General features: G+C 45.2%; 2 long non-coding RNA genes across 2 annotated transcripts in view; one reads left to right on the forward strand and one right to left on the reverse strand.

The window, feature by feature from the left end:
- The window catches only part of LOC130294082 (uncharacterized), a 42,090-nt gene extending 34,453 nt beyond the window's left edge, over nucleotides 1–7,637 (reverse strand). Inside the window, exons 1-3 of the long non-coding RNA XR_008848375.1 lie at nucleotides 7,519–7,637; nucleotides 4,961–5,019; nucleotides 4,816–4,874 (exon numbers count right to left, since the gene is read on the reverse strand). This is a non-coding gene — a long non-coding RNA (uncharacterized LOC130294082). The remainder of the gene's footprint in view (nucleotides 1–4,815; nucleotides 4,875–4,960; nucleotides 5,020–7,518) is intronic.
- The window catches only part of LOC130294083 (uncharacterized), a 42,697-nt gene that overhangs the window by 6,373 nt on the left and 8,405 nt on the right, over nucleotides 1–27,919 (forward strand). The window lies entirely within an intron of this gene.

Here is a 27,919-nt window from a genome sequence, read left to right on the forward strand (position 1 = left end):
TTACGGTGGTCTCCAAACTGTAGCCCTCCAGATGTTGCAAAACTACAATTTCCCAGCATGCCCTACAGCCATGGATGCTGGGCGGTGTAGTTGTGCAATATCTGGCCCTTCAGGTGTTGCAGAAGTTCTACAACTCCCAGCATGCTAGGACAGTCTGGACATGCTTGGAGTTGTAGTTTGCAACATCTGGAGGGCTACAGTTTGAAGACCACTACTTAGCAGTCTCCAAACAGTTTTACCCCAGTTGTTGCATAGCTACAACTCCTAGCATGCCTTTCGGCTGTCAGTGCATGTTGGAAGTTGTAGTTTTGCAACAGCTGTAGGCACACTGGTTGGGAAACACTGAGCTAGAGTCTGTTTCCTAACTCAGTGATCCAAACCTGTGTGCCTCCAGCCGTTGCAAAACTACAACTCCCAGAATGCACTGACAGACCATACATGCTGGGAGTTGTAGTTTTGCAACAGCTGGAGGCACACTGATTGGAATCACTGAGCTAGAGTCTCTTTCCTAACTCAGTGGTTCCCCCCCCCCCAGTGTGCCTACAGCTGTTGCAAAACTACAACTCCCAGCATGTATGGTCTGTCAGTGCATTCTTGGAGTTGTAGTTTTGCAACAGCTGCAGGTTTGAGCGGCAAATTTTCCACCCGTGTATATGTACCCTAAAAAAACTACACTACACTAACATAAAATAAAAAGTAAAACACCACATATACACCCCCTTGGGGGGGCCCCAATAAAAATTAAAAACGTCTCATATGGCAGTGTTTCCTAAACAGAGCCTCCAGCTGTTGCAAAACAACTCCCAGTATTGCCGGACAGCCATTGACTGTCCTGGCAGGCTGGGAGTTTTGCAACAGCTGGAGGCACCCTGTTTGGGAAACACTGCCATAGGGATTTGGTTGAGACAAGTGCCATCCTTGTGTCCGGGTCCGCCCTTATTGCAAATTCCTAATTTAGGCCTCAAAGGTGCATGGCGCTCTCTCACTTCGGAGCCCTGTAGTATTTAAAGGCAACAGTTTAGGGTCACTTATGGGGTATTTCCGTACTCGGGAGAAATTGAATTACATATTTTGGGGGGATTTTTCTCATTTTACTCCTTATGAAAAGGAATAGTTAGGGGCTACACCAGCATGTTAGTGTTAAAAAATTTATTTTTCATTTTCATGTCCCACTTTAACGAAAGTTCGTCAATCACCTGTGGGTATAAAGACTCAATTTACCCCTTGTTACGTTCCTTGAGGGGTGTATTTTCCAAAATAGTATGCCATGTGTGGGGGTTTTACTATTCTGGCATCATGGGGGCTTCCTAAATGTGACATGCCCCCAAAAACCATTTCAGCAAAATTTGCTCTCCAAAATGCCATTGTCGCTCCTTCCCTTCTGAGCCCTCTAGTGCACCCACGGAGCACTTTACATCCACATATGGAGGCGTTTCCTTACTCGAGAGAAAATTAATTACAAGTTTTGAGGGGCCTTTTTACCTTTTACCCCTTGTAAAAATGAAAAAAAAAATGGGGCTACAAGAACATGTTAATGTAAAAAATGGAGATTCAGCTTTTTCTCCTCCATTTTCCTGCTATTCCTGTGAAACACCTAAAGGGTTAACAAACTTTTTGAATGTCATTTTGAATAATTTGAGGGATGCAGTTTTCATAATGGGTCCATCATAGGGGATTTCCAACAAAAATAGCCTCATTCACTTCAAAACTTAACTGGTCCCTGAAAAAGTCTGATTTTGAAATTTTTGTGAAAAATAGGAAAATTGCTGCTATACTTTGAAGCTTTCTGATGTCTTCAAAAAGTAAAAACATGTCAACTTTATGATGCAAACATTAAGTTAACATATTGTATATTTGAATCAATATGTAATTTATTTGACTTGTCCCTTTTTCTTACAAGCAGAGTGCTTCAAAGTTAGAAAAATTAAAAATTTTCTATTTTTATTTTTTCTGAAATTTGGGAATTTTTCACCAAGAAATGATGCAAGTGTGGTGTCTCGGTACAGAACATGGTTCTGTACAGTCCTAAAATCCTCTCAGATAGAGTCCCTAAGGTCTACAGGGCTCTCCTGCAGGGTCCCCCAAAGTCATTATATGGGATTGTCTTGTATATTAAGTATATACATCTATTATAAGTATTGTACAGTGAATGTAAGCTATATACAAAGTTTATTAGGATATTTACCCTGTATAGGACCTTCCTAAGGTCATGGGATATGTCATGTGATGTGTGATCACATGATACCCAGAGTTCCATGGGCACAGGTAACCACAGGCAACCAGCTACCAATGGGCTGATATATAAGGGGCTGTAGTCTCCATATTCTCTCTCTTGGTTCTTGCATGCAAAGCCAGCACAAGTCCTGTACAAGTCAATTCCAGCAAATCTAGGCCAAAGCCTATAAGTCTGCAGCCACATCAAATCTGTGTCTACAAGTCAAGTCTCTACTGTCCCTACCAAAGTCATAACAGTAGTACAGTGTCATGCATCATCATTATTACTGCAACTACAAGTCCAAGCAAGCCTGAGAGGTTCCCTGTGTCCCGGTCACCTCTGTGGAAGTTGGCTACCTGTAAAGACTGTTTTATGCCTTCTACAGTAAAGTTCCAGTTGCATCAAAACTCTGCTTTGGACTTTCATTTACTACATGCTGTTTTGGGTTGGTTGTCGGCGGTAGCCTACACCATACAACCACATACTGGCGTCACGAACACTAGGGGTTAACAACATCTTTCCCCAGGGGTTAATACCATCTGGCCCCGCTACCTACACCGCTACTCCCCGTGGTCCCGCTATAACACCGATGGCTCACCACACAAGTATTGACAAAAATTTACCACTAACATAAAGAAGAATATGTCAAGTAAAAACAATCTCGGAATCAAATTTATAAGTAAAAGCCTCCCAGAGTTATTAATGCATAAAGTGATAGAGGTCAGATCCTTAGGGTCATAATGGGCTGCGTCCCCCGGGAGTTAAATATTGAACATGCAAAAAAAACTGTCGTTTGTTTAAGGATAGTGCAGATATGTAGCCATTTATTATCATTGTTGTTTGGCTCCTTTTCAAATTATAATAACAGAAATGAAAACAATCCAGTTAGACTCACCCTATAGCTGTATGGATAATCCAGACACTGGTGTCCAGGAAAGTCACAGGGCGTTGGCTCAAATGATTGAATCCATACAGCAGAAGGGAGAATTCCTGGGCAAATTCCTTTAAATCAGATTTTCTTTGTTGTACAAATTTCATAAAAAACAAGCATGGTATTTTATACATGTGTTACAATTTACACTAAAGTAGCCTAACTTGTGACACACATACAAGATGCCATGCTTGTTTTTTAATGATATTTCTGCAATGAAGAAAAAATGATTTTAAGAAGTTTGCCCAGGAAATCTTCTTTTTGTTTGATAAAAGAAATCACCCAAATGACCGTGACCAAAAGTTTACATACTCTTGCATGTTTGGCCTTGTTACAGACACACAAGATGACACGCACAGGTTGTGGTTTTTTAAAATTACTGTCTGTGTATACATAATCAGTCGGTTTTTTAGCTTTCACATGGATGGACTGTGCAGGCTAGATACTGAGCCATGTGGAACAGAAAAGAACCGTCAAAAGACCTGCGTAACAAGGTAATGAAACTTTATAAAGATGAAAAGGATAGAAAAATATTTCCAAAGGCCTAATAAGGCTTAATAATGCTCAGTACTGTGCAATCACTTATCAGGAACTGGGAAATTTGAGGATCTCTAAATATCAGGCCAAGGTCAGGTAGACCAAGAAAGATTTCAGTCACAACTGCCAATCCCTCAGGTAACCTCCGGAGAAATAAAGGCTACTCTGGAAATAGACATTGTAGCTTCAAGGAGTGCAATACGATGATACTTAAACAAAAAAGATCTGCATAGTGAAATCACTAGAAAGAAGTCTCTACTGCACCAACCTCACAAAACCCCCAGTTACAATCATTGAACAACACCTTGACTCACCCACTGTCTGAGACACTGTCATTTGGAGCGACAAGACCAAAATAACTCTATGTTTGGAGAGGGGTCAATAAAACCTATGACGAAAAGAATACCAACCGCACTGTGAATCATGTAGGTGGTCACTGATGTCTTTTTTTTTTGGGGGGGGGGGGGGGTCTCAAAAAACACAGGAAATATTGTAAAAATGTATGTCAAGATAAATGTAGCATGTTATCAGAAAATGTTGGCAGACAGTTTGCGTTCTTCTACATGAAAGCTGCACATGGGATGATGACCTTCCAGCATTAAAATGACCCTAAGCACAAGGACGAGTTGACCCTCAGTGGTTTCAGCAGAAAAAGGGGGAGGTTATGGAGTGGCCACCACCGTATCCTGATCCTAATAGCATTAAGCCACTCTGGGAAGATCTCAAACGTGCAGTTCATGTAAGAGGACCAAAGACTCTGTATGACTGAGTGGCATAGATGTCACCAGGCCACCAAGGTCCAGGCCTAAGGTGTCACGCACACATGCACACATTTAGCTAGGAATCTTCCAGAGGGAAGCTTGCTTATAGGCAGTCTATTACAGAGAGGTAAAACAAAAACTGAAGAGTGCTCCATAGCGTAAAACCGCCACTGCAGGGCTCAGATTAAAGTAGCATGAAACCCTTACCGAAGGCGGTTGTATGAAATCACACACAACAATGGTCTGCGTGGATGAGTAAATAAGCCTGGTCTGCAGCCTCCCCGACCTGGACAGAGATTCGACAGGCATCCTGATGAAGCCGCGCAAGCGCGGTGAAACGCATTGCGTTTGAATAAATTTATTTTACTTACCCGACCTGTCCGATCTTGGTCAGCGCCGATATCCCCTACCGCCCTGTAGAAGTCTTCACCTGTCGAATCGATTACAGAGAGGAACATGAAGTTAGTAGTTAGTCTGGAGGTGAGAAGAGTCCAGATAAGTTTGGGGCTATATTACCTCCTGCTATGTACCAATCCTAGGACACCGCCACATTACCCTGTTGCCACTCAGAGAAACTGAAGGAAAGGAAAGAGAAAGTCTTTAGGGATAACATGCACAAGGTCCACATAGCACAACACTAGGACCTATGTGGGCTTCTAGCCAGACCAAGTACTGTGAGAATGCCAAGTTACAAACCCCCAAGACTTGCACCCCACAGTTGGGATTTGAAGCTGCATTTGTAACTAGAGGTCTTTTTGCCAATGCTGTGAGCTGTTTGACTTACTACTATGTATGACCTTTCTATTGCACCATCACCTAAAGCCTAGCCCTACTGTTACCTATGGCAGCTCAAAGAATGTGAGACCACTGTGGAAGCCCTTGAATAACGGTGACTAGAGATACACAGTAGAAAACGGAAGATGTCCAGCACCAGGAAGGCAGGTAAAAACGTATTTATTGAGGTACAAAAATAACAAACAGCATATCGAGGAGCTTAGAGCCTACGCGTTTCAGGCTAAAGAGCCCTTAGTCATGCCAACGCCACCCTACCGGTCTGCAGCACAGAAGCCAGGACACGGGGATAGAGCAGTACCTTTGCACTGTTGACTAGAGATACACAGACCACTACCTTATGCCAACCCACAGACTACCTTACTTGTTCCACCATGTGCACTCCCTCCAGGCTGCTCTTTGGCTCCCAATGGTGGGACCTGCCTCTATCAAATATTTGTGGAATATCCTGTGGATATGCCATCAATGTATGAGAAGAGAATAACCCAATTGCAGGGATAACCCCAATTAGGAATTGCATAACAAAGGTATTTTTGGAACAAACAGAGGCAATTGGACATTAACCTGCAGAACTGACAGAAGTTGTAGAGTAAGCATGGGACATATCTCTGCAGCATCATGTATGCATTATTGAATTGTTATTTGTGCAGTTTTCTGTTATATTCCTTGGCAGTGGTCCTTAAGGGATTAGAACATATCATTTTAACACATCTCGGAGGGGGATGACTGTTGCATGGTGGTCACGGTCTGCTGGTAAAATTAGCAAAGACTGGATGGTAGAAGACAAATAATGCTTTACCTTTGTCAGCCACAAGGTCATGCTTATTAACCATTGTGTGGAAATATATGCTTAAATCCCAAGCACTGCAGTAGGGGTCTGCAGCTGCAGGGAGAGCAGCAATTGTTCTTTCCTTGCACGCTTATTTATACAGGCTGCCCTATGAATGGAACTCATACAGGGTTTTTTCTTAAAGTATACCATCAACATGCTGCAGCCTTCAGCTAAGCACTGAATGGTTATGCAGATTTAAGACCCATAAGAAAGCAGGAATCAGTTCCTAGTACAGTGGTCCCTCAAGTTACAATATTAATTGGTTCCAGGACGACCATTGTATGTTGAAACCATTGTATGTTGAGACCAGAACTCTATGGAAACCTGGTAATTGGTTCTAAAGCCACCAAAATGTCATCCAAAAATAGGAAAAAGTGAGGATTAAAGAAAAATAAGTAGATAAATAATATAGATAAAGCAAATCCTTACATATAAAAGTAATAAAGATCTGTTGGGAGTTGTAAATCACTGTCTATGTCCGTGTTTCCCAAGCAGGGAGCCTCCAGCTGTTGCAAAACTACAACTCCGGGCATGCTGGGAGTTGTAGTTTTGCAACAGCTGGGGGCACCCTGCTTGGGAAACACTGGTCTATGTAGAGGACATGAGCTTCTTCGGGGTCCTGTACAGTACATGCAATGTCCTAAAAAAGTAACGTGGAGCCGCCCTCCCCTGGTGTCCAAAGGAGCAGCTAACCCTGGTACAGGTAAAGAATACAGAACATGTAATACCTCCCTGTACTGTAGGAGGCGCTACCAGACACCAGTCAGTGCATGCACTTCAGTAATACAGGTAAAGAGTACAGAACATGTAATACCTCCCTGTACTTTAGGGGGTGCTATCAGACACCAGTCAGTGCATACACTTCAGTAATGCAGGGGTTTTACCAGTGAATGCCCATGCCCGTTCTTCCAGCCATGGACACGTTTCGCAGATCTGGACTGTCTGTACCTTGTATGTTGAGTCTGGTTTCAACTTATGATGGTCCAGAAAAGACCATTGTATGTTGAAACTATTGTATGTTGAGGCCATTGTAAGTTGAGGGATCACTGTACAGATGTTCTGGGTATGAGTCAGATATAGGACAATGTCTGCACAGAGTTTGTGTGTTCTCCCTGTTTTTGCTTGGTTTCCTCTTAACTTTAAAAACATAATGATACAATCACTTTCATAGGATGCCGGTTAAGAAGTCGTGAAGTGAGGCGTGAAGTATTGATGATCTCTCTACTGCACTGCAAAATGGGTTGGGGAATTTGTGGTGAGTTTCCACTGCTGCATATGGCCAAAGCCATGCCAGTATGCAGAGGCCAATAGCCGCACAATTTTGCAAGTAACCCTGGTATGTTTTCACATTGCTTGAAGATTGGTTGGAGGGGGGGGGGGGGGGTCCAACAAGCCTATTTGTAGGTTACACTCTAAAACTCTAGAAATAAGTGCTAACAACTGAGGATACATTTTGTAATCGCTCCTTTGACAGTTTAGGTCCTTTTTAGTTGTCATGTCCTGCGCTCCTGCCAGACACGCTGGTTGTGAACGATCCCCTGCTCTATCTTCATCTGCTGGCGGGGCTGGGATGCACCAGAGCTCTCAGATTTAAAGGGCCTGTAATTATGACATACACCTGCATCTATGACATATACCTGCACCTCCTACTAACCCCTGCCGGATCTTCGTTGCCATTGTGCCTTAGAGAAAGCATTTTGTCCTTGCCTTGCCATGTTCCAGACTCCTTGTTCCATGACTTGTGCTTGCTCCTGTGCCACCTGCCTTTTGACCTCCTGACCTCGCCCCTGGGCCACCAGCCCAGACCTACCGCTATCCTGACCATGACTTGCCGGTTCCCTGCTGTGCCTCGTACCTCCTCAGCTGCCTGTGTGGTTGAGTTGTGCCAGGGGTAGCGACCTGGGTGCCACCTGCCGCAACAATACCATCCCGCTGTGTGACGGGCTCTGGTGAAAACCAGCGGCACCTTAGACTTCGCTCCCTGGCATGGCCCACATCATCTACCACACAGGTCCTGCGGATCCACTACTACCATGTGTGTTACAGCCTACTGCCGTGAGTCTTACATTAGTATACTGGGTGCCAAAGGAATGGGACCAATTTTTGGTGAATGACTGGTGCTAAAATTATAACAGTGCAGGAATAACTGTCTAGATCTATATCAACTGTATGCAGTTTACTATTAAGTCAATATGTTCAATCTTAGCACTTTTTTTTCCCACTTAGCATGCTGTTTACAATGCCTTTTACAATGTCACGTCGCTGTTTCCATAATGTCGCCTACAAGCAGGAAAAGAATCCGTACTGCCCTACCACTAAATATTTTATTTCTTCTCTGCCAAGTATGTCCCTGTTTGTGGGCATGATGGTAAAGGGTGGACGCAGGGTGCTACGTGCAGGAACAGCGTCACGCAGAGACAGGAGTTGCATTGGCGGGTCTTTTGGAGGAAGCAAGTCATGTGGCAGCAGAATCGAGTGGTGCAGTAGTGTAAAAAACAGGTAAAGGCTCAGCCAGTTATCTAAATGAACACAATGCATAGGTAGTACATGCAGTTCATGATATATGAAAGCATATTTGTGTAATTCCTGGAGTGTCGCTTTAAGCAGCTCTAATTGAATACATTGCTATCTGATCATCCACTGTACTGTATAGCCATCTTAGCATTTCTATGATTTATTAGTGATCTATTGCACATTAAATTATAAAAAGCTGACAGACACATATTTACAAGGAAAAAAAACAGAACAACCTGGCATGGGAAATGCTAAGACATTATTTCCACATTAGAAAAGATCCTGAATAATATATGGATGTAATATGTTAAACATCTAGATTCTGGCATAGTGGACAAATCTGCAATGTTTTATGCTACGGGGTATAAAGCGGTTCGTCCGTATCACATAATCACTGTCCAAAAGTGCATATTAGTCCCTAGAGAGGTGGAAAGTGTGAGCGACTTGCAGACACTGTTGGCACCATTCATCTCAGAGGAAAATAATAGAACTGGACAGGAAAATCCAATTGCTTATGCAAAGTTACAGTCCCATCTGTATATTACAACTATTACTCCATACATAAGACTATTGATTGATCCCCCCCCCCCCCCTCCAAATATATAGAGGTTTGTCAACAGCAATCTGCTGTATATGGGTAGTTTGAGTCTGACATGTTATTACATTCCCAGCAGTCTTTTGGTTTAATTACCCAGTGTGCCCCCCTTCATCCCCACCTCCTCTAGGGCATCTTCCAGATGTCCCCATGAGTAGCCATGCGCTGATAATGGCTGTGGCACTTATAGATTATGTGTCAGGAAGATTTTCTCAGGAATGTACAGATTATTATTCATCACCGTGGAAAGTCCCTATTAGGCCTCATTCATAAACTGTGGATTGGATCAGTATTTGGCATCAGTATCCTGAAGACAGAACCAGTAGTGGATCCTAAAGAAAAATGTATGAGAGGTTTAGACTTATCTTATTTGCATCCACTTCTTATGTTGGCTTCAAAATAATGATGGAAAATACTGATCATATCTGCAAAGGCCTAAACAGGATGACAATAGATAATATGCTTATCTATGAGGTTTGAACGTTGGGTCCCTCACGACCCATAGAGCGGAGGTGAAATGTTCCCTAGAATGAATGAGCTCAGCAATGCTCGGAAAATTACCTAACTTCACTGTATTTAAGAAGAACTGTGACCAGACCATGAAAATGAGATTTTACTGCCATTAATAGTTTAGTAAATATATCTAGAATAAAAGAGAGGCAGAGCTTCCCATAGGGCGGTATCGTTACAGGTATTGGGAGCAGGGTCGTTGAATAGAATACACTCAACGGAACACTGCTCACCTGGTGTTGTTGTGAGAGAGCCACAAGAACTATATGCGCATGGGTCACTCAAGATCAAGGTACTGGTGGTGCTGCTTCCCCAGCGTCGGTATGGAGGAACTCCGACCGATAGATATCAGGATGAATGAACAAGGGAAAAAAAACGGTGCTGGTAGCGCAAACCACTGCAGGAGCTGTTTCAGGTAGGTATACTTCTTTATTAAGCCGTGCAACAACGCGTTTCGAGGCCACAATGCCTCTTCATCAGGAAAAATGGCTTAATAAAGAAGTATACCTACCTGAAACAGCTCCTGCAGTGGTTTGCGCTACCAGCACCGGATTAATAGTTTAGGGTTGCCGTATTACACACCTCTTGATGCACACCTCTTACACACAGATTCTTGATATGCTCTTCTGGTCCCGAGTTATGTGTGTTTATCATTTGTCTGACAATTCACAGAATCTTCCGATGGGTGTGATTGTACAGTCAGGGGGTGTGAATATTCCACATTAAGGGCTATTTAATCTAACAGCAACTTCATGTATACCTATCTGGTCCCAATTTTAATGCCAGGTGAGGTTTGGTCTCTGTAGTTGTTACTGTGATGCTTTGTCTGTGGGGTGGTGTGGCCCGGAGCCAGGGGCTTGGTCGGGCAGCAGTAGGGCTGCCTGGCCTCTGGGTCGCTCCCCCTGTGGGCATAGTGTTGCAGTGTTGGTGGCCGCTGCCTGGCGCTACGCCAATGTTGGGTTAGGGACCCCCTCTAAATAGGTGGCCTTGACGTGGCGAGTCGGCTTGTACTTTTTGATCAAAATGTATACTAACAACCTGTTCGTTTTTGAATTTATGCTGGGAAGCAAGTAGATCAAAATACATATTGTGGATGTGCGGCTGTGTTTCTTTGTCGCTATTTTTGTTTTACAATTGCTCTCTGTAGTTACTGACTCAGCAGGGCTTTGAAGACTTCTATTCACCCTACGCCTCAGCATTTGGTGACCCTGTTCTGTATCATTTTTGTAAATACATTTTATTAACTTAAAGGGGTACTCCGGTGGAAAACAATTTTTTTTTTCAAATCAACAGGTGCCAGAAAGTTAAACAGATTTGTAAATTACTTCTATTTGAAAATCTTAATCCTCTCTGTTCTGTCCTCCCTATGTGTGAGGGTACATAGATTGACAGGCAGTATAAACCTGATTTCCTTCAATGCATTGACAAAGGAGCAACATCCAACTTCAACTTTTATTGCAAGGAAATACATGAATATGTGTGGTAAAACTGTGGAACAGAAAAAAGAAAACCCTTACTAATGTACACTGACATGTGGCAATGCATATCAGACATTAATGTACATAGCAATGCAAATACAAGAAATGTCCACAACATGTAAGTTATACAAGACATGGATACAGGATGATGACAATGATAAGCATCCATAAGCGTATACACAGATATATACTAAGCAGCATGCTATCCTATCTTCATGAGAAGCATGGTCCCTAGCTGCTAACTATAGACTGTAATAACAGAGCAACATGAAAACACATCACTATGCATAAAGATGCAAATTACAACATCAGCTAATAATATACACACCAGCGATACGACCATAAACTAGAATGAAGGAAGATGCACTAGCCGTGTGTCACCTCTAGCTGAGCTTGCTGTAAAATGAAGGGAGATGTAACGAAGATGGCTGCTATACTAGCTGATGATGTCACCAGAGTTCATAGGTGCAAGCTATGGTGGCTATATATGTAAATGGCCACTAGATGGTGCTGGTTCAACTTAAACAGTAAATTACACATTGGCCCTCATTTACTAAGAAAATCGGGTTGTAAGTCTATGTTGCTTTCTTACCCGACTGCTTTTTTTCTCTGGTATTTATTATTATGTCGCATCCTGTTTGTCGCACGTGGGTTTTGTTGGTTTTGGTTTCCAACTCCTCTGAGCTGTCGGGAAAAAATCCACAACAATTCAACAAATTCGGGTTGGAAACCTTAATAAATACGTGGGAAAGCTCAGAAATGTCGGGTAACGCCCCTTTTTCGGGTTTGGGAGAATCCACATCGGGTCCGTCGGGAAAAAATGTCGCATAGTGTCGCAGACTGGCGCACGATGTCTGCGACATGGCGCAGACAAAGATGCGACAAAAAAAAACGACAAAAGAGGTTGGGTTTAGAATAGTAAATGAGGGCCATTGTGAATACAATCATGTGAATTACAATGCACAAGATAATGTTAAAGGCAAGACACTTTCAGTACTTCTTTTTAGTGTTTTTATTTTAATGTGGTATCCCGGTACAGGAACTTGTCCTGTCCCTTTCTAAAGTCCCCTCAGCTAGAGTCCCTCCATTCCACAGGGCTCTCCTGCAAGGCTTGCCCCTTGGTCGCCTCATATAAATGTATTTCTGTATAGTGTACAAATGTATAGGACCTACCAAGGTCACATGATATATTATAATGGTTGTATAGATATTTAGGACCTTCCAGGGTCATGTGATGATGTCATGTGATGTACCCAGAGTTCTCTGGGTTCAGGACCTACAGGCTTTGCAACCAACGGGATTAGTCCAGACCCCTGGTATATAAGGGGCTGCAGTCACTAAATTCTCTCTCTTGGTTCCTGTTCTTCTCTCTTGTTCCTGCACTCTCTTCCTGCTGGACACCAAAGAAAGCACAATCCGCAAATCAGCATATCTCAATTCATCTCAACTAGGCCAAAGCCTAAAGAACCAGCAGCCACCAGAACCGTGAGTTGAAGCTCTGTTTCCTAAATCCTTGTGACTACTATTCAACTCAACTCATCAACTCATACATACAATTAGTAGCACAGTGGCCTGTTGAAAGCTAAAGACTATTAGTCCCAGCAAAGCCTGTGAGGAACCTGCATCCCGGTTACCTCAGGAGAGACTATATGTTTATAAAGACTGTTTGCATAAGAAGTTCAGTAAAAGTTCCAGTTATCTCATAAATTCTGCTGTGGACATTCCTTTATTCCCTGCCGTTTTTGGGTCGGTTGGCGGCAGGGCCTTCTATACTCAATTGCCTCACCCAGCTCACCACATTAACACATATAGAAAATAACAAAAGTATCAGCGCACAACGTGTATTAAAGGATACTTCCTTCATCATCAGGTCCAGCTCAGTACAATGCTCAGCCATCTCCCAAAGCTTCCATAGATGATGGAACAGTGGATACACATAACCCAGGCCCTGTTCTCAATATTGAAGGAGGGTCCCAGCAGTCGGACATCCAACTATTATACACTTGGTCGTAGTTCTTTTGGATTATGTGACAGGTTAGTTAGTCAAGACTTCAAATGTTCATGCCGCCTAAACCACATTGTGGTAGCTTCCAATTGCCCCACCAGCCTTGATTGAGAGGTCCTTCCCTATATTAAACCATGGAGAGAACTACTATTCAAGGCAGGTGTGGAGGGGAGAATCCACTGGGGACCGCCCCAATGACTCATGGTCAGAAAGCCTGAAAGTGATGGCAGATTCCCTTTAAAACTTGCTGTGCAATGCCCACAGTTTTGTTCTTAAATAGTACGTGTCATGAGCTTAAAGGGGTACTACGCTGGAAAACATTTTTTTTTAAAACAACTGGTACCAGAAAGTTAAACAGATTTGTAAATTACTTCTATATAAAAATCTTAATCCTTCCAGTATTTATCATCTGCTGTATACTACAGAGAAAGTTCTTTTCTTTTTGAATATCTTTTCTTTCTGACAACAGTGCTCTCTGCTGACACCTTGGTCCATGTCAGTAACTGTCCGGAGCAGGAGAGAGATTTTTGCTATGGGGATTTGTTCCTGCTCTGGACAGTTCCTGGCATGGACAAAGATGTCAGCAGAGAGCACTGTGGTCAGACAGAAAAGAAAGCTTTCTGTGGAGCATACATGTTACGCCGAGCGCTCCGGGTCCCCGTTCCTCCCCGGAGCGCTCGCCTCATCTTCGTTGTTGCAGCGCCCCGGTCAGATCCACTGACCGGGTGCGCTGCGATTCCGCTGCCAGCCGGAATGCGATTCGCGATGCGGGTAGCGCCCGCTCGCGATGCGCACCCCGGCTCCCCTACCTGACTCGCTCTCCGTCTGTTCTGTCCCGGCGCGCGCGGCCCCGCTCCCTAGGGCGCGCGCGCGCCGGGTCTCTGCGATTTAAAGGGCCACTGCGCCGCTGATTGGCGCAGTGGTTCCAATTAGTGTGTTCACCTGTGCACTTCCCTATATCTAGTCTCCTCCCTTGCACTCCCTGGCCGGATCTTGTTGCACTTGTGCCTAGTGAAAGCGTTCCCTTGTCTGTTCCTAGTCCGTGTTCCTGACCTCCTGCCGTTGCCCCTGACTACGATCCTTGCCGCCTGCCCCCGACCTTCTGCTACGTCCGACCTTGCTTCTGCCTACTCCCTTGTACCGCGCCTGTCATCAGCAGTCAGAGAGGTGAGCCGTTGCTAGTGGATACGACCTGGTCACTACCGCCGCAGCAAGACCATCCCGCTTTGCGGCGGGCTCTGGTGAAAACCAGTAGTGGCTTAGAACCGGTCCACTAGCGCGGTCCTCGCCAATCCCTCTCTGACACAGAGGATCCACTACCTGCCAGCCGGCATCGTGACAGTAGATCCGGCCATGGATCCCGCTGAAGTTCCTCTGCCAGTTGTCGCTGACCTCACCACGGTGGCCGCCCAGCAAGCCCGACAGATCGCCCTTCTAACCCGTCAGCTGTCGGAAATGTCCACCATTTCGCACCAACTTCAGTCGCAACTTCTCCAGCATTCTTCTCCTCCGCCAGCTCCTGCACCTCCTCCGCAGCGAGTGGCCACTCCTAGCCTCCGCCTGTCCTTGCCGGACAAATTTAATGGGGACTCTAAGTATTGCCGTGGCTTTCTTTCGCAATGTTCCCAGCACTTGGAGATGATGTCGGACCAGTTTCCTACTGAAAGGTCTAAGGTGGCTTTCGTGTTCTGCCTTCTGTCTGGAAAAGCCCTGTCATGGGCCGCACCGCTCTGGGACCGCAATGACCCCGTCACTGCCTCTGTACACTCCTTCTTCTCGGAAATTCGAAGTGTCTTTGAGGAACCTGCCCGAGCTTCTTCAGCCGAGATTGCCCTGCTGAACCTGGCCCAGGGTGTTTCTTCCGTTGGCGAGTACGCCATTCAGTTCCGTGCTCTTGCTTACGAGTTGTCCTGGAATAGTGAGGTTCTCTGCGCGACCTTTAAAAAAGGCCTATCCAGCAACATTAAAGATGTTCTGGCCGCACGAGAGACTCCTGCTGACCTACATGAACTCATTCATCTAGCCACTCGCATTGACATGCGTTCTTCCGGATGGCGTCTGGAGCTCCGCCTGGATATGGACTTTGTTCGCACGAAGCGTTTTTTCTCCCCGGCTCCTCTCTCCTCTGGTCCTCTGCAATCTGTTCCTGTGCTTCCCGCCGCGGAGGCTATGCAAGTTGACCGGTCTCGCTTGACACCTCAAGAGAGGACACGACGCCGCATGGAGAATCTTTGCCTGTACTATGCCGGTACCGAACACTTCCTGAAGGATTGTCCTATCCGTCCTCCCCGCCTGGAAAGACGTACGCTGACTCCGCACAAAGGTGACACAGTTCTTGATGTCAACTCTGCTTCTCCACGCCTTACTGTGCCTGTGCGGATATCTGCCTCTACCTTCTCCTTCTCTACTATGCTCTTCTTGGATTCCGGATCTGCAGGAAAATTTTTTTTGGCCTCTCTCATCAACAGGTTCTACGTTCCTGTGACCAGTCTCGCCAGACCCCTCTACATCTATTGTTTTTACAATAAAAGATTGGACTGTCTCGTACGTTTCCACACAGAACCCCTCCTAATGTGCATCGGACCTCATCACGGAAAAATTGAGTTTTTTTTCCTCAGGTTCTTTGGCCCCAAGAAGAGGGGGAGACCCAAGGGGGGGGGTACTGTTACGCCGAGCGCTCCGGGTCCCCGTTCCTCCCCGGAGCGCTCGCCTCATCTTCGTTGTTGCAGCGCCCCGGTCAGATCCACTGACCGGGTGCGCTGCGATTCCGCTGCCAGCCGGGATGCGATTCGCGATGCGGGTAGCGCCCGCTCGCGATGCGCACCCCGGCTCCCCTACCTGACTCGCTCTCCGTCTGTTCTGTCCCGGCGCGCGCGGCCCCGCTCCCTAGGGCGCGCGCGCGCCGGGTCTCTGCGATTTAAAGGGCCACTGCGCCGCTGATTGGCGCAGTGGTTCCAATTAGTGTGTTCACCTGTGCACTTCCCTATATCTAGTCTCCTCCCTTGCACTCCCTGGCCGGATCTTGTTGCACTTGTGCCTAGTGAAAGCGTTCCCTTGTCTGTTCCTAGTCCGTGTTCCTGACCTCCTGCCGTTGCCCCTGACTACGATCCTTGCCGCCTGCCCCCGACCTTCTGCTACGTCCGACCTTGCTTCTGCCTACTCCCTTGTACCGCGCCTGTCATCAGCAGTCAGAGAGGTGAGCCGTTGCTAGTGGATACGACCTGGTCACTACCGCCGCAGCAAGACCATCCCGCTTTGCGGCGGGCTCTGGTGAAAACCAGTAGTGACTTAGAACCGGTCCACTAGCGCGGTCCTCGCCAATCCCTCTCTGACACAGAGGATCCACTACCTGCCAGCCGGCATCGTGACAATACAGCAGCTGGTAAGTACTGAATGGATTAAGATTTTTAAATAGAAGTCATTTACAAATCTGTTTAACTTTCTGGCACCAGTTGATTTGATAAAAAAAAAAAAAAATTCCAACAACCCCTTAACGACAATTCACATAAATGTACGTTATGACGCTGTGATACTTAGTGCGCCATGATGTACATTTACGCCATGTAATGACCGCAAGCACTGGACCGGTGCTCGTGTCATGCACAGCAGGTCCCAGCTGCTATCAGCAGCCAGGGACCCGCCGGTAATTGCGGACATCATCAATCACGCTGATGTCCACCAGTAACCCCTCAGATGCCGTGATCAATACAGATGTCATCTGCAGTGTGGCACTCAAAATAGATGATCGAATCGCCCACAGTGCTGCCATGGGGATCCGATAATCCAGCAAGGCGGCCAGAGGTCTCCTCACCTGCCTCCGTCCATCTCCTGGTGTCTTCTGCTCTGGTCTGAGATCAAGCAGACCAGAGCAGAAGATCGCATATAATACTGATCAGTGCTATGCCCTATGCATAGCACTGAACAGTATTAGCAATCAAACGATTGCTATAAATAGTCCCCTATGGGGACATAAAAAAGTGTAAAAGAAAAAAGTAAAAAAAAAATTTAAATATCCCCTCTCCCAATGAAAATATAAATCGTCCCTTTTTCCAATTTTACTCCCAAAAAGCGTAATTTTTTTTTGATAAACATATTTGATATTGCCACGTGCATAAATGTCCAAACTATCAAAATATATTGTTAATTATGCCGTATGGTGAACGGCGTAAACGTAAAAAAAAAAAATGCTGCTTTTTTGTTAAATTTTATTCCCCAAAAAATTTACAAAAAGTGATTACAAAGTAAAAAAAGAAGCAAAATTGGTAATAATAAAACTACAGATCACTGCGCAAAAAATGAGCCCTCATACTGCCCCGTATACGGAAAAATGAGAACGTTATAGGTGGTCAAAATAGGGCAATTTTAAACATACTAATTTTGTTAAAATAGTTTGAGATTTTTTTTAAGCGGTACAATTATAGAAAAGCATATAACATGGGTATTATTTTAATCGTATTGACCCACAGAATAAAGAAAACATGTCATTTTTACCTTAAACTGTACAGCGTGAAAACAAAAACTTTCCACAATTTCATAAATTGCAGTTTTCTTTTCAATTTCCCCACATAAATGTTTTTTTGTTTGCGTCGAACATTTTATGGTAAAATGAGTGATGTCATTACAAAGTAAAATTGATGCAAAAAACAAGCCCTCATATGGGTCTGTTTATAAAATTGTAAAAGAGATATGATTTTTAGAAAGTAAGGAGGAAAAAATGAAAATGCAAAAATAAAATTGGCCTTGTCCTTAAGGCCAAAATGGGCCTGGTCCTTAACCCCTTAACGACGAAGGACGTATATTAACGTCCTCCGCCGACTCGCGTGATATGGCGCGGGGTCACGCGGTGTCCCCGCGGCATATCGGGTCGGTCCCGGCGGCTATCAACGGCCGGGACCCGCGGCTAATACAGGACAACCCCGATCGCGGTGATGCCCTGTATTAACCCTTCAGACGCGGCAATCAAAGCTGACCGCCGCGTCTGAAGTGAAAGTGAAAGTAACCTTACCTGCCTCCTCGGTGTCCGATCGACGAATGACTGCTCTGTGCCTGAGATCCAGGCAGGAGCAGTCAAGCGCCGATAACACTGATCACAGGAGTGTTAATACACGCCTGTGATCAGGATGAGAGATCAGTGTGTGCAGTGTTATAGGTCCCTATGGGACCTATAACATTGCAAAACAAAAGTAAAAAAAAAGTGTTAATAAAGGTCATTTAACCCTTTCCCTAATAAAAGTTTGAATCACCCCCCTTTTCCCATAAAAAAAAATAAAACAGTGTAAATAAAAATAAACATATGTGGTATCGCCGCGTGCGTAAATTTCCGAACTATAAAAATATATCTTTAATTAAACCACACGGTCAATGGCGTACACGTAAAAAAATTCCAAAGTCCAAAAAAGCGTATTTTTGGTCACTTTTTATACCATTGAAAAATGAATAAAAAGTGATCAAAAAGTCCGATCATTTTTTATATTTTTTTTAAATCAACTGGTGCCAGAAAGATAAACAGATTTGTAAATCACTTCTAATAAAAAATCTTAATCCTTCCAGTATTTTTTAGGGGCTGTATACTAAAGAGAAATCCAAGAAAGAAATGCATTTCGTCTGATGTGCTCTCTGCTGACCTCTGCTGTCCATTTTAGGAACTGTCCAGAGCTGGAGAAAATCCCCATAGCAAACATATGCTGCTCTGGACAGTTCCTAAAATGGACAGCAGAGGTCAGCAGAGAGCACTGCGGTCATGACATCAGAGGAAATGCATTTCTTTTTTGGATTTCTCTTTAGTATACAGCCCCTAAAAAGTACTGGAAGGATTAAGATTTTTTAATAGAAATGATTTACAAATTTGTTTAACTTTCTGGCACCAGTTGATTTAAAAAAAAAAGTTTTCCATGGGAGTACCGCTTTAAGGGATTAAAGCCCAGTGATGAGCTGTAGAGATGAGCGAACTTACAGTAAATTCGATTCGTCACGAACTTCTCGGCTCAGCAGTTGATGATTTATCCTGCATAAATTAGATCAGCTTTCAGGTAATCCGGTGGGCTGGAAAAGGTGGATACAGTCCTAGGAAAGAGTATCCTAGGACTGTATCCACCTTTTCCAGCCCAGGGGAGCACCTGAAAGCTGAACTAATTTATGCAGAATAAGTCATCAACTGCCGAGCCGAGAAGTTCGTGACGAATCGAATTTACTGTACGTTCGCTCATCTCTAATGAGCTGTTATCAGCACCTGTGCTGATCTGGGCTAGTAGGAAAACCTGGACTGGCCCAAAAAGGTGATGAAAAGACCCACTACCTTTCATCCCATTTAAATCAAGGTCCAATGACACGATCTACCAATGTTCATAGCAAGCTAAGTCTCACTAGGGTATTTAAACTTTCCTGTATTTACCATATGTCACCCAGAATTCCCTGGATTAGATACACACCCATGCATGCACAAACACTATGGCCCTCATTTACTAAGCTAAAACCCACTAGCTTTTTTCAGTTTTTGCTGTTATTTTGGGGCATAGTGTCTGAGACAGTGTGAGACAGTGTGCACCAGGAAAATCCGACTTAGGCTGGGTCCACACTACGTTTTGTCCCATACGGGAGCGCATACGGCAGGGGGGAGCTAAAACCTCGCGCTCCCGTATGTTACCGTATGCGCTCCCGTATGTCATTCATTTCAATGAGCCGACCGGAGTGAAACGTTCGGTCCGGTCGGCTCATTTTTGCGCCGTATGCGCTTTTACAACCGGACCTAAAACTGTGGTCAACCACGGTTTTAGGTCCGGTTGTAAAAGCGCATACGGCGCAAAAATGAGCCGACCGGACCGAACGTTTCACTCCGGTCGGCTCATTGAAGTGAATGACATACGGGAGCGCATACGGTAACATACGGGAGCGCGAGGTTTTAGCTCCCCCCTGCCGTATGCGCTCCCGTATGGGACAAAACGTAGTGTGGACCCAGCCTAACCCGACATTGCATTGTGAAAAGCCGAAAAAGGGTGTGGCTTGTCACAAAGGCCTATCCAGAAAGGGGCGTGGTTTCACAACCCGGCCTATTTACTATTGAATTCACAGAAAATCCTGTGAATAAATGGCTGGAAATTTCCACATAAAAAAAAAGCTGGTCAGAAAATGTTCCCGACTTGTAAATCGGAATCCTCATAGTAAATACAGTGACCCCCCGACCTACGACGGCCCCGACATACGATCATTTCAACATACGATGGTCTCTCAGAGGCCATCACATGTTGAAGGCAGCATCAACATACGATGCTTTTGTATGTCGGGGCCATCGCATAAACGGCTATACGGCAGCGCAGACTGCTTCAGCTGCCACCGGATAGCCATTTACGGTGCCCCGTGTGGTCCGCAGACGATCACTTACCTGTCCTCGGGGCTCCGGTGCGTCCTCTTCGGGATCCCCTGCATCGCTGTCGCTCTCCATCATCGTCATCACGTCGCTGCGCACGCCGTCCCATCATCCAATAGGAGCGGCGTGCATAGCGACGTGATGGCGGCGACGTGAGAGCGAGGATGACGGGGAAGCAGAGGCCTTTCCGGAGCGTCGGGGACACCCCGGGGACGCGGCGACAGCGATGGAAGGCAACATCCAGGGCAGCGGTGACGAGCGGTGACGGTCTGGAGCGGCGGGGACAGGTGAGTATAACCTCCAATACCAGTGGCCTTCAACCTGCGGACCCCCAGATGTTGCAAAACTACAACTCCCAGCATGCCCAGACAGCCGTTGGCTGTCCGGGCATGCTGGGTGTTGTAGTTTTGCAACATCTGGAGGTCCGCAGGTTGTAGACCACTGTCCTATACTTTACATTGTACGGATCCCTCAACATACGATGGTTTCAACAAACGATGGTCCATTTGGAACGGATTACCATCGTATGTTGAGGGACCACTGTAGAGTGAAATCCTACAAGTCTGAAACATTTCACACTAGTAAAAACCTGACACTCTTAGTTAGGGTGCATGCACACCACGTTTTTGCTATCCAGTTCCCGTCTCAGTTTTTTTGTAAAAAATGGATAGGCAAAAACCGGACTCAACCGTATTAAACCGTGTGCACATAGATCAACCTGTATACGGTTTGAGTCGTGATGTACGGTTTAATCCGGTTGTATCCGTTTTCACCCTAAAAGAACGTATACGTCTGTCAATGTTCGCCTTGTTTTTAAATAAAGTTTTTCCAGAAAGAACATTCTAGAAGGTGGGTGGTGTTTTCGGCTTGCATTGCGCATGTGCAATAATAAAAACGAAGGGATTAAAACGGATGCAACCGTACACTCATACAGTTTAGTCCGGTTCTCATTGATTTCCATGTTAATAAAAACGTATTGGAATGTTAAAGGGGTTATCCAGGAAACAACTTTTTTTTATATATGTCAACTGGCTCCAGAAAGTTAAACAGATTTGTAAATTACTTCTATTAAAAAAATCTTAAACATTTCAGTACTTATGAGCTTCTGAAGTTAAGGTTGTTCTTTTCTGTCTAAATCCTCTCTGATGAAACCTGTTTTGGGAAACGCCCAGTTTAGAAGAGGTTTGCTATGGGGATTTGCTTCTAAACTGGGCGTTTCCCGAGACAGGTGTCATCAGAGAGGATTTAGACAGAAAAGAACAACCTTAACTTCAGAAGCTCATAAGTACTGAAAGGATTAAGATTTTTTAAGAGAAGTAATTTGCAAATCTGGAGACAGTTGATATATAAAAAAAAAGTCAATACATTTAAGTCAATACATCCGGTTTTCAATACGTTTTAGTACGTTTTTTGAAGGAAAACCGTATACGGGAACTGGATATCAAAAACGTAGAGTGCCTGCACCCTAAATGAGGCCCTATATGTGTCTCGGTGTCTCCTTCCTCTGTCTACTTATGCAAATATCTGCTTCTAGTTGGCCTGGAGATAAAAAATAAAATCATGAGAAATTAATTCGTATAGAAATCTTCCACCTACTATGTGGATCTTTGTAAAATATAGTCCTCCGAGAACAATAAATGTAAATCATTTTTAACCGCTCACCATTCTAAGGCCTCAAGTTCCCATCCTGCAATGATTCTTTAGTGTTCCAGATAGAATAAAATATGGAAGTGGCTAAAAAGTAGTAACATTTAGACTGAAACCAGGGGAAACTTGTTCTAATTGATAGCGCTAGCATTACAGACAAGACATTTTTCACTTTTAATATGTCATATGAGAGAATATGAAACCAGACGCATTTCTTAGGTGCAAAGTGGACACCAGGCATTGGGGTGTATTAAAGCAGTTTAAGAGTATTTCTCCCTAAAAAAGTGTAAGTCATTCTCTTGTGTCAAGTCTTATTATTATATTCAGCTGTTATATCAGTCTCCTTTGCATGTAGCAGATGCTGGATGACAACCGTTGATGGTGGCGATGCCTAGATTTTATTATTTAAGCCATAATGCTTGTCATTATAGTGCCCACATGGCATGTTACAAATCATTCCATACCCAGAACAATAGAAAACACTGAATTATCATGTTGCCCTGTTCTGTTAATGGACCAGGAAGCTCAGGATGAACAGTATTATTGCTTCTAAAGAAATGAGCATGAGAAATGAGAAATTTCACACATGGGTAAGGTCAGTTTCACACAAGCGGAATACAGATACATTTTTGCACCGGAATTACCTTCACAAGTCCCAGCCTGATCACAATTTCTGATTACCTGAACTGAGATCTGTAGGATCATGACTAGGGGATATTATAGCTACAGGTACCTTCTTAACCAACCACCTCCACCATCCCTTACTTCCCCCAAACCCGCCTTTCTTTAAAGGGGTACTCTGTCCCTAGACATCTTATCCCCTATCCATAGAATAAGGGATAAGATGTCAGATCACCGGGGTCCCGCTGCTGGGGACCCCCGGGATCTCGGCTGCGGCACCGCGCTATCGTTACAGCACAGAGCAAACTCGCTCTGTGCGTAATGACGGGCAATACAAGGGCCAGAGCATAGTTACATCCCGGCTACGCCCCTCGTGATGTAACGGCCCGCCCCTCAATACAAGTCTATGGGAGGGGGCGGGGCAACCATCACGCCCCCTCCCATAGACTTGCATTAAGGGGGCAGGCCGTGACATCACGAGGGGGCAGAGTCGTGACGTCACGCTGCTCCGGCCCCTGTATCGCCCGTCATTACGCACGGAGCGAGTCTGCTCTGTGCAGTAATGATAGCGCGGTGCGGCAGTCGAGATCCCGGGGGTCCCCAGCAGCGGGACCCCGGCGATCTGACATCTTATCCCCTATCCTTAGGATAGGGGATAAGATGTCTAGGGGCGGAGTACCCCTTTAAGGAAGACAAGACAAAGTGTTGGTACAAAAAGGCCACAGCAGCCCACTTTATTAATTAACCAATTAAAACATTGTAAAACATAACATTTGTATGAACATCATACATATAAACAGAACCCACAACAACTTATCAATTATTCCAAGCCCAGGAGAAGAACCTGAAGGCACCGTTACTGAACCAAAAATGGGTGGGGCTTCACTTGCTTCTTGCCGTAGGTCACCTGCCCAGGAGCACCATTTGTGAAGCCCCCATGTCCACCTGGACTTCACCATCAGGCTGAGAACCGCTCCCAGTCCACCTCCACACTCCATCCAATATGGCCATCATGCCGTCCAGTGGTGCCTCCAGATCCCTCTCCTGACCCCGCCGCTGCGACAAACTGAACCGAAAAAAGGGTCGGGCAGGCACTTTCTTCTGGCCACGTGCCGACTGACGCCCTCCCCCTGACCCGGCCTTTTAAACCCCCTCCTGACTCCTCCCCTTGCCCTGCTGTTAACCCCGTCTGTTAACCCCATACTGCCTATCCAGCCACAACCCCCTATACAGTTAAGCCTACCTCACCTTCCCTTACATTAACCCCCAACCATTAACCCCTTCCTGGCATAGTCCCCCTGTCATGTGCCCCTACGGTCCTATTCTATCCCCTTCAGGGCTTCCTGGTCATCAGACTTGCGGACAGCCCAGCAGCAGCGCCTTTAACCCCTTAAGGACCAGGCCATTTTACACCTTAAGGACCGGAGCATTTTTTGCAATTCTGACCACTATCACTTTAAACATTAATAACTCTGGAATGCTTTTAGTTATCATTCTGATTCCGAGATTGTTTTTTCGTGACATATTCTACTTTAACTTAGTGGTAAAATTTTATGGTAACTTGCATCCTTTCTTGGTGAAAAATCCCCAAATTTGATGAAAAAAATGAAAATTTTGCATTTTTCTAACTTTGAAGCTCTCTGCTTGTAAGGAAAATGGATATTCAAAATATATTTTTTTTGGGTTCACATATACAATATGTCTACTTTATGTTTGCATCATAAAATTTATGAGTTTCTACTTTTGGAAGACACCAGAGGGCTTCAAAGTTCAGCAGCAATTTTCCGATTTTTCACAAAATTTTCAAACTCGCTATTTTTCAGGGACCAGTTCAGGTTTGAAGTGGATTCGAAGGGTCTTCATATTAGAAATACCCCATACCCCATTATAAAAACTACAACCCCCAAAGTATTCAAAATGACATTCAATAAGTGTTTTAACCCTTTAGGTGTTTCACAGGAATAGCAGCAAAGTGAAGGAGAAAATTCAAAATCTTCATTTTTTACACTTACATGTTCTTGTAGACCCAATTTTTGAATTTTTGCAAGGGGTAAAAAGGAGAAAATTTTTACTTGTATTTGAAACCCAATTTCTCTCGAGTAAGGACATACCTCATATGTCTATGTTAATTGTTCGGCGGGCGCAGTAGAGGGCTCAGAAGGGAAGGAGTGTCAAATGGTTTTTGGGGGGCATGCCGCATTTAGGAAGCCCCTATGGTGCCAGGACAGCAAAAAAAAAACACATGGCATACCATTTTGGAAACTAGACCCCTCAGGGAACGTAACAAGGGGTAAAGTGAACCTTAATACCCTACAGGTGATTCACGACTTTTGCATATGTAAAAAAAAGATATATTTTTTTTACCTAAAATGCTTGGTTTCCCAAAGATTTTACATTTTTAAAAAGGGTAATAGCAGAAAATACCCCCCAAAATTTGAAGCCCAATTTCTCCCGATACAGAAAACACCCCATATGGGGGTGAAAAGTGCTCTGCTGGCGCACTACAGGTCTCAGAAGAGAAGGAGTCACATTTGGCTTTTTTTAAGGAAATTTTGCTCTGGGGGCATGCCGCATTTAGGAAGCTCCTATGGTGCCAGAACAGCAAAAAAAAAAACACATGGCATACCATTTTGGAAACTAGACCCCTCGGGGAACGTAACAAGGGGTAATGTGAACCTTAATGCCCTACAGGTGTTTCACGACTTTTGCATATGTAAAAAAAAAAAAAAAAAATGTTACCTAAAATGCTTGTTTTCCCAAAATGTTTACATTTTTAAAAAGGGTAATAGCAGAAAATACCCCCCAAAATTTGAAGCCCAATTTCTCCCGATTCAGAAAACACCCCATATGGGGGTGAAAAGTGCTCTGCTGGCGCACTACAGGTCTCAGAAGAGAAGGAGTCACATTTGGCTTTTTGAAAGCGAATTTTGCTCTGGGGGCATGCCGCATTTAGGAAGCCGCTATGGTGCCAGGACAGAAAAAAAAAACACATGGCATACCATTTTGGAAACTAGACCCCTCGGGGAACGTATGTGACCCTAAACTGTTGCCTTGAAATACGACAGGGCTCCAAAGTGAGAGCGCCATGCGCATTTGAGGCCTAAATTAGGGACTTGCATAGGGGTGGACATAGGGGTATTCTACGCCAGTGATTCCCAAACAGGGTGCCTCCAGCTGTTGTAAAACTCCCAGCATGCCTAGACAGTCAACGGCTATCTGGCAATACTGGGAGTAGTTGTTTTGCAACAGCTGGAGGCTCCGTTTTGGAAACAGTGGCGTACCAGACGTTTTTCATTTTTATTGGGGAGGGGGGCTGTGTAGGGGTATGTGTATATGTAGTGTTTTTTACTTTTTATTTTATTGTGGTAGTGTAGTGTAGTGTTTTTAGGGTACAGTCACACGGGCGGGGGGTTGACAGTAGTTTCTCGCTGGCAGTTTGAGCTGCGGCAGAAATTTTGCCGCACCTCAAACTTGCAGCCCGATACTTACTGTAATCCTCCGCCCATGTGAGTGTACCCTGTACATTCACATTGGGGGGGACATCCAGCTGTTGCAAAACTACAACTCCCAGCATGTACGGTCTATCAGTGCATGCTGGGAGTTGTAGTTTTGCAATAGCTGGAGGCACACTGGTTGTGAAACACCGAGTTTGGTAACAAACTCAGTGTTTTGCAACCAGTGTGCCTTCAGCTGTTGCAAAAGCTACAACCCCCAGCATGTACGGACAGTGGAAGGGCATGCTGGGTCTTGTAGTTATGCAACAGCTGGAGGCATACTACTTTGGCTGGGGATGCTGGGGATTGTAGTTATGCAACAGCTGGAGACACACTGGTTTGCTACTTAACTCAGTGTGCCTTCAGCTGTTGCAAAACTACAACTTTCAGCAGTCACCGACAGCCAACGGGCATGCTGGGAGTTGTAGTTATGCAACCACCAGATGCACCACTACAACTCCCAGCATGCACTTTAGCTGATTGTGCAAGCTGGGAGTTGTAGTTACACAACAGCTGAAGGTACACTTTTCCATAGAAAGAATGTGCCTCCAGCTGTTGCAAAACTACAAGTCCCAGCATGCCCATAAGGGAATGCTGGGAGTTGTGGTGGTCTGCCTCCTGCTGTTGCATAACTACAGCTCCCAGCATGCCCTTTTTGCATGCTGGGAGCTGTTGCTAAGCAACAGCAGGAGGCTGTCACTCACCTCCAGCGATCCTCGCTGCACCAGGTCAGTCCCTCGTCGTCTCCGCCGCCGTCGCTGCTCCTGGGGCCCCGATCCCAACAGGGGCGCCGGGGATCGGGGTCCCCAGCACCCGGGGTGCACGTCCCGCACCCGCTCACGTCCTCCGGAAGAGGGGCGGAGCGGGTTGCGGGAGTGACACCCGCAGCAGGTGCCCTGTTTGGTCGGCCGGTAATCCGGCCGACGAATCAGGGCGATCGTGAGGTGGCACCAGTGCCACCTCACCCCTGCTGGCTCTGGCTGTTCGGGGCCGTCTCTGACGGCCCCGATCAGCCAATAATTCCGGGTCACCGGGTCACTGGAGACCCGATTGACCCGGAATTCGCCGCAGATCGCTGGACTGAATTGTTCAGCGATCTGCGGCCATCGCCGACATGGGGGGTCATAATGACCCCCCTGGGCGATATGCCCCTATGCCTGCTGAACGATTTCAGCAGGCATCGGGGACCGGCTCCGCTCCAGATGGTTGCGGGGGCCGGTAAAACACATGACGTTCTCATACGTCATGTGTCCTTAAGGACTCGGAAATGGAGACGTATGAGAACGTCATGTGTCCTTAAGGCAGGTAGAACAAAAAGACCCCAATAGGCGCTGCAGATTCCCACGAAGTAAACCAAACCAGAGATGAAGTGGTAATAGTGCAAAACACTGGAAGGTTTATTGTAGTAAAAACAATAAAATACAGATTACGCGTTTCGGGGGAGCCACCCCCTTCTTCAGATCAGAGTATGTACAACAAGATGCAGACAGGGTTTAAATACATGGAGACTAAGTGCCAACCACTTAAGTGGGAGGAGCTAGTCCTACATGCATCACATGGTACATTGTGTGAAAATATACAAATAAACACAAAAAACAGAAATGAGCAATTGATAACTTAAATG

This window comes from Hyla sarda, chromosome 10 (genome assembly GCF_029499605.1).
Source record: "Hyla sarda isolate aHylSar1 chromosome 10, aHylSar1.hap1, whole genome shotgun sequence".
Lineage (NCBI taxonomy): Eukaryota > Metazoa > Chordata > Amphibia > Anura > Hylidae > Hyla > Hyla sarda.